This window comes from Oryzias latipes, chromosome 10, assembly GCF_053564925.1.
Source record: "Oryzias latipes strain Hd-rR chromosome 10, Olatipes_Hd-rR_3.1".
NCBI classification, from domain to species: Eukaryota; Metazoa; Chordata; class Actinopteri; order Beloniformes; family Adrianichthyidae; genus Oryzias; species Oryzias latipes.
In genome coordinates this window covers 26,846,348-26,853,214 of record NC_136246.1, presented here as the reverse complement: position 1 = coordinate 26,853,214, position 6,867 = coordinate 26,846,348, and the positions used below count along the sequence as shown (strand labels likewise).

Genomic DNA, 6,867 nt, shown 5'->3' with positions numbered 1-6,867 from the left:
TGGAAAATAAAATATGTTTTAAAGAATTGGGGTTAATCCATGCTAAATTGATCTTTGTATAAAAATCAACAATATTTATTAGTAATAATGATGAGTAATACTTGTTATTTTTTAGAAAAAAAAAATAATTTCAAATAATTCTAATGCAACAAACCAAGTTCAAACTTTGTTTGATTTCTTTCACTCACACACACACAAAATCTAAATATGATTAATTTGAAATGGAAATTAGAAAATCAATTCAGTCTTTTGACAGAGATACTCACTATCTCTATCTGTATCACTATCACTATCAGATGGTTTAAACATGAAACTATGAAATCCAGGGCTCCACATCTTGACAGCTTTTGAAACATGGAACCATTGAATTGCTACATAAAAAATCAAGGCAATGTCAAGACTTAATACCGACTGGATTGTTGGTTCATTATGGCAGTAAAGTCTTTGAGCTGAAAGGGGATGCTCTTTCTTTAGTGCATGGAGCCCTGGGCCACTTCTTTCCGTGTTCATGTCTGTCCTCCCTGAGCCATGATGACATCTAAGCTTTGAGCAGAGTTGATCAAACTTTAATTGTTTATTTCGAGTCGGTGTCCTGAGGGGGGAGAGTGGCTTCTGAGAAGAGAGGAACCATTTGTTTTCCCCTAAAGGAAGAGACTGACTAGTTGTCCGTGTTTCATCCTGACTGAGAAAGGTCTGACATGCAAGCAGAATACATCTGTGCAACTGTTCTAGTCCTCTGGATTTGCCCACAGGCCTCGTGTCTGTGTAAAAGGTGTGTTTATGTGTGTGTGTGAGTTCTACAGTGGCATGTAAAAAACATTACTGTGTTTTATCACAGCAGTTTAGGGGAACCACCTCTTATACACGCCAAGCTCTGCCTTATACAGCTCCTGCAGGAGCTCTGTGAGGCTCTGATTAACATCATTCTGTGATGTAACTTGAGTCAGTTTCAGTTTGCTCCCAGGAAATGCACGAAAGTGAAATAAATCTAAGGCTCTGAAGTAAGAAGCAGTGAGTAGAGTGGGTTTTGGAGCTTCTTTTTTGTCGTGGGTGTCACATGGGAACAACATAACACACTGTAAAAAAAACCCCGTAGTTTTTACGGTAAAACGCTGGCAGCTGTGGTTGCCAGAAAAATACCGTAAAAACTACGGTGAAACATTTTTTCATTTTACGGCATGAACATATTTTTTTTGTAGATTTTACGATCAAAAACTGTCGTACAGTCAATATTTCACTGTGGAAAAAAATGTTTTTACTTGATGAAAAATCAAAATTTCACTGTAGAAAAAAATGTTTTTACTTGATGAAAAATCGATATTTCACTGTAGAAAAAAATGTTTTTACTTGAAGAAAAATCAAAATTTCACTGTAGAAAAAAATGTTTTTACTTGAAGAAAAATCAGAATTTCACTGTAGAAAAAAATGTTTTTACTTGAAGAAAAATCAGAATTTCACTGTAGAAAAAAATGTTTTTACTTGATGAAAAATCAATATTTCACTTTAGAAAAAAATGTTTTTACTTGAAGAAAAATAAAAAATAAACCATAATTTTTACGGTAAAACGCTGGCAGCTGTGGTTGCCAGAAAAGTACCGTAAAAATTACGGTGAAACATTTTTCCATTTTTACGGCATGAACATATTTTTGTTGTTGATTTCACGCTAAAAAAAAAACTGTCATACAGTTGACATTTCACTCTAGAAAAAAAATGTTTTTACTTAAAGGAAAAAAAAAAAAAAAAATCAATATTTCACCCTTAATAAACAATAAAATAAAGCTAAGTCAATAAAAACAAAAATTTCTCCCTGTAAAAGTTACAATGAAAATGATTTTATAAAAGAAAATTCTGTAAAATTACTATAACTTTAACTTTTCTTAATGCTAATTTTATGATAAAATCCTGGCAGCTTAAATGACAAATTATTTATGTATAGAATTTTTTTTTAAATAGAATTAAAATATCTAACCAACTTTGTAGTTTAATTGCCGTTATCAGAAACTACAAAACTTTTCATACATCTGTACTTTTAGTCATTCTCATCTGCAAGCCTAATACACAAAGTATAGATTATTTAATACAGCACAAGTCAAAATGTCCACGTCAGATTTCAATTTAAGTATTTTATTTAATATCTGAAGAAGAACATCAGATATTTGGATTTTTCCACAATAAACCAAATAATTTTCTCATTGACATCAAGAATAAGCAATTAAAAAAAAAGTTCTCTTACTTGTGGAAAACCAAACTAGAAGCATAACAATACACCCGCTCAGAGATGTAACTGCACATAAGCAGGTTCAAAGGTCAAGACCGATTAACTGTCAAAAAACATGGCGTCAACAAAGCTAAAAACTTACCAAAATCAAAATTTAAACCAAAAGAAAACATTACAATCCCACTTGAGGCACTGAGATAGCTGAGCAAGTCCTTCCAATTAGTTCTAATCAGTACTTCCACATAAAGTGTCTTATAAAATGCATCAAAATCAAAAACGTCCAACTCACATTCCAAACTGTAACGCTTCCATTAACAGAAGAACATCCTCAAAATATGTAATCCAGCTCCAAGTTGTTCCACAAAAGATGGGTAGTTCTAGATCCATTCATGGTCAGCAATGTCTGTGATGAGACTTAGGACTCTGGGGTTGACTGAGAACACTTTTTTCTTCTTGCACTCAACCTTCGTGCCTCTCTCGGGATTAATCGAAAAGAAACACCTTCAAATAATGAAAAACACAAAATATAGAGGGTTTTAAACATCTGTGTTTTGATATCAAATTGCTAAATCTGACAAATTCACACAAAAATGTTTTAAAAAAATGCATGTTACCTTTGGAGGAACTCCAGTGTTGAACGAAGTTCCACAGGGTAGTGTATATTGAAACAGTAATAACTCCCAAACATTAGGCAAATGGCGGAGGTGAAGGATGAGATGTTGTCATTGACAATCTGCCTGTCGATGCTCAGCATGAATGTTTCAGCAGAGAAGCAGGAGGAACCTGAAAGAGAAAAAAATTGACAGAATCCTGATCAAAGGCTTGATACTAGTTGAGAAAGCGCAAAAAGAATGAAGGGGAGTGAGACACTTGTGGCACGCCACAAGAAATCACACAGCCCATCAAAAGTTGTCATGTGGTATTGTTAAAAAAAATCTTTCAATAAAGTTTTGCATGTGTATTATGGAAACACAGTTACTGTTAGCCAGTGTCAAGCACCTGGATATCAAACGTCTACAGTCATGTGGTTACACCAGAAAAAAAAAAGAAACTTTTTTTTAGTTACTTACCACAGACAATGATGAAGGGATGAATGGCTTGTCATCTCAACACAGCGGAACAGAAGCCGTTCATTCTCATCAAAGTGAACAAGCAACAGAAGCAGCATCTCAATGATTTCTTGTGAGCATCCGGTGGACTGACCTTTTTCCGTCTGAAGCTTGAGAAGAGCTTTCAGCACATGGTTGCGTTTTTTTGAATCAACACATTTGAGAAAGTTTAGCAGACGTGCCCCCTTTTTGTCAACATTAGCAAGGAAGGTCTCAATCAGATTAACACCAGTCAGTTTTTGGAAATGTTCTTTCATTCCAACCTCATTGAAGAGAAAAGGCCATTCCTCGCAGAGTTTCTGGATGCTTGCCCCTTTGTTGATGTCTTTACGCTGCGTATAGTAGGTGCACTTCACTAGTTCTTTCACAAGATCTACGCTGTAGTTCATTTTCTTGAACAGCTTCTTCATTTCTTCTTTTTTTTCAAGCTGACTCTCCACAGTTTCAGAGAGAGGCAAATACTTTGGCTCCCAGCTAACACAGCCATAAGTGTCTTGAACACTTGCTCTTTGTTCAGCAGGTATTTCATCTGTGTCATCATTATCTGACGCTGCTTTGCGTTTTATAACCTTTGGTGTGTTGGGTCGCTTGACATTTTCAACTCTTGACTGAAGTTGCTTTACTAGAGAATGATATCCTAGTCCAATAACATCACCATCAATCACATCTTGAAAAGACTTTGGATACCTGGCCACCATTTGTTTTGCTATTTCAGTAGTGTTTTGTTTAGTTGGATTCCTACAAAGCTTCATCATTTCAGAGACAACAATACGAACCATTGCTCGTCGTTGTCTTGCACTTGGTCTTTTCTGCCTTTCCAAGTTCTGTATCAGCTCTTCAGGAAACCTCTCCCAGGGTATTTCAAATCTATCTACCCAGTTTGGCATTGTTGGTGTTTGGATTCCTGAAGGTGATGAAGTGATGGTGGAAGATCCAGGTGAAGAAGAGATTGAAGGTGAAGATGAAAGGACACGCAATGGAGAGGAATGTCCAGCACTTGGTGTTGAGGTGCTTGAGGCTGTAAAATAAAATATAGCAATAGATTAAAGTAACAAATACTGCTGTAATGTATTAAGTGTTGTTGAGAAAACTTTAATTTACTTTTTTGTTCCAATAAACTCGTAAGGAAATAATTCTGATTTATTACTTTTTGAAGATCATTCACGATTTTTTTAACAGATGTGCGATTAATTAGGTTTTTTTAATAGATTCCCAGCACATTTTTTAAAAACTTTTTTCTGAATAGCAGATTTATTAAAGCATGGTTAAATAATAAAGATGACAACATGTTTGGATTGAGAAAAACTACTTTTAAACCCCCCCAACTTCTATAATCATGTTTAATAGGTTTGATCATGTTCAATAATAATCTTTTAAATTTACCATTTTGGGTCCAGGAAGCCACCAATCTTCTTGCTTGTATGGGCTTTAACACAGGCAGCAAATCATTTTCTGTGATATACTTCAAATCATCTCTAGTTGTTGCACCAAGTGTTTTCAAAGTTTCTTCAACCAACTTGACAAGTTCATCAGGAAGGTCTGGAAGCACTTCAGTTATTGCATCCCCCATGTTCTTCAGCAACTGTGATTCAGCCATATCTGTGAGGAGATACAGACATACGTTTGGTCTCCAGCCCAGCTGCATTAAGGCATTCAGTCTGACAAGATGCTGTGCTTCAGTGGAACAATCTGGTATCCGTTGTTCACATAAGATGACAATGGCCACAAGTCAATCAGTTCACTGATGAGTCTGCATTCTAATCTTCCAGTGTCATTTTTTATAGAGTACATGTTGTAGGAAGAAAGAAATTCTGCAACATGCATTTTCATCAGAAAATGAACAACAGAATCATCTTTAACAAAAATGAGGAGAAGTTGACCAAACTCCACTGAGTCATCATACTTGGTGACAACAAACTGTCCCTTCCTGTAAGTTATTCCATTGTACATGACATCAAGTGGGATCTTTGTGTTTCTTTCAGTAAAGCCAAAATGTAGAACTGCCGTTTTAACCTGTTCACTGTAAAGCTCTGAGTAAAATGGCGAGCCATCTCTCATTTGCAATGCTGGAGGGCTCATTGACCCAGCAGAAAGGAAAGCCTGGAGCATCTGATGTCTTTCTGAAAGAGTCAAACACAAATTTTTGAAGTTTTTAAGATGTCTGGTACATCTTTTGAAGTAACTATGTTTGCTCTCAAACCGCATTGTCCACAGTCTGATGAGTGGACCAAATTTTAGGATCAGTCCTGGATAATGTCGTAAGTAGTGGTGTTTAGGTCTTAAGTTGATGCTAGGAAACAGTGCCTTTCTGGTTTCTAAATATTCTTGGATGAGAACATCCAAATAGGTGACCTGAGCCTTGGAGATTTGCTGAGCACAAACCAAGTCAACAATGTTCTTGAGCTGCAAGGTTAATTGCCACACATCATCTTGTGGGTCCTGCACTTTGTCACCAATTATGAGAGGTAAAAGTCTCAAGAAGTTCCAATTTTGAACTGCTTGTCCACTAAGTTTCAAGGTTTTTGGACTCAGCTCAGAAGGTTTGGAGGAAGCATCAGTTCCTGTGTACTTAAATTGCTTGATGCGCCTGTTCAGAATTTTGTAAGTGAACCATTTTTTTGTGCTTATGAAGTACTTGAGGTAAAGAGCAAGATCGTAAGAGAGGACACCCTCAAAGATGTCATGACCGAGACATGGCGGCATGCCAGGTGTGCAAACATCAAAGTTTTGTAAAGAATTAAATACAGACCTGAACTTTATTCCATGCACTTCTGACACATCCTCTCTTTTCAACTGTTCTGTGGCAGATCTGTAGGTGTCTGGTGTTCGCGGAGCTCCACAGACTGTTGGATCAGCACCCTGAAATGTAGTTCGAGTTAACAGACAATATCTACAAAAGTACAGTGATGAACTGAAATTTTCCGTAAAACCCCCAATACAATGAGAGCCCAGGTTGTCTCCAGCAATGCAGTAGAGAGTTCCCTTCACAACATTTTCATCTGCCATTGTTATCCCATTCTCCTCCAGCACCTTCAAATCAGTCATGAGTTCTGAAAAAACTCTGTCATGGCCAAATTCCTTGAAGTCTTTCTCTCTGCAGAGTAAAACTAGCTGCATATGATCAACATTTGATCGAGCATGGGGGGGGATGTTGAGTAGGGAAAAGTACACAGCTAAAACTTGTGCCTCTTTTTGGCAGAACCAAGTGGGTTTACGACTTCAAATGCATCTTGGTATAGAACCAGCTTGAGACTGTTTGGACTTTCCTGAAAAAATGTGTTTGACAGAAACACATTACCATCACAACAGTCACTCAGAACATCCAGATTTGAGACATTAGGACCCATTGACATAAGACCCTGCCAAAAAGTGGATTCCAGCATGTTCTTCAAAGTCTTTAGTACAGGTAAATAATAGGCAAATCAATCTATCCTGTTCTCATCTCTACCCAAAAACACTTTCTGGGGTTCCACATATTTGAACACATTTTTAAAACATTGAACTCTTGAGTAAGCAGTCCTCATTGGCCCTGTATGACAA

The 6,867-nt window shown here is 36.7% G+C and overlaps 1 long non-coding RNA gene across 1 annotated transcript; it reads right to left on the bottom strand.

The window, feature by feature from the left end:
- Positions 1 to 3,320: 3,320 nt before the first annotated feature.
- On the bottom strand, positions 3,321 to 6,618 carry LOC111948035 (uncharacterized). The gene is made up of 3 exons (XR_013658408.1): positions 6,077 to 6,618; positions 4,711 to 4,926; positions 3,321 to 4,345 (listed from the first exon to the last, which is right to left on the bottom strand). It is a non-coding gene; the product is annotated as an uncharacterized LOC111948035 (long non-coding RNA).
- Positions 6,619 to 6,867: the final 249 nt, after the last annotated feature.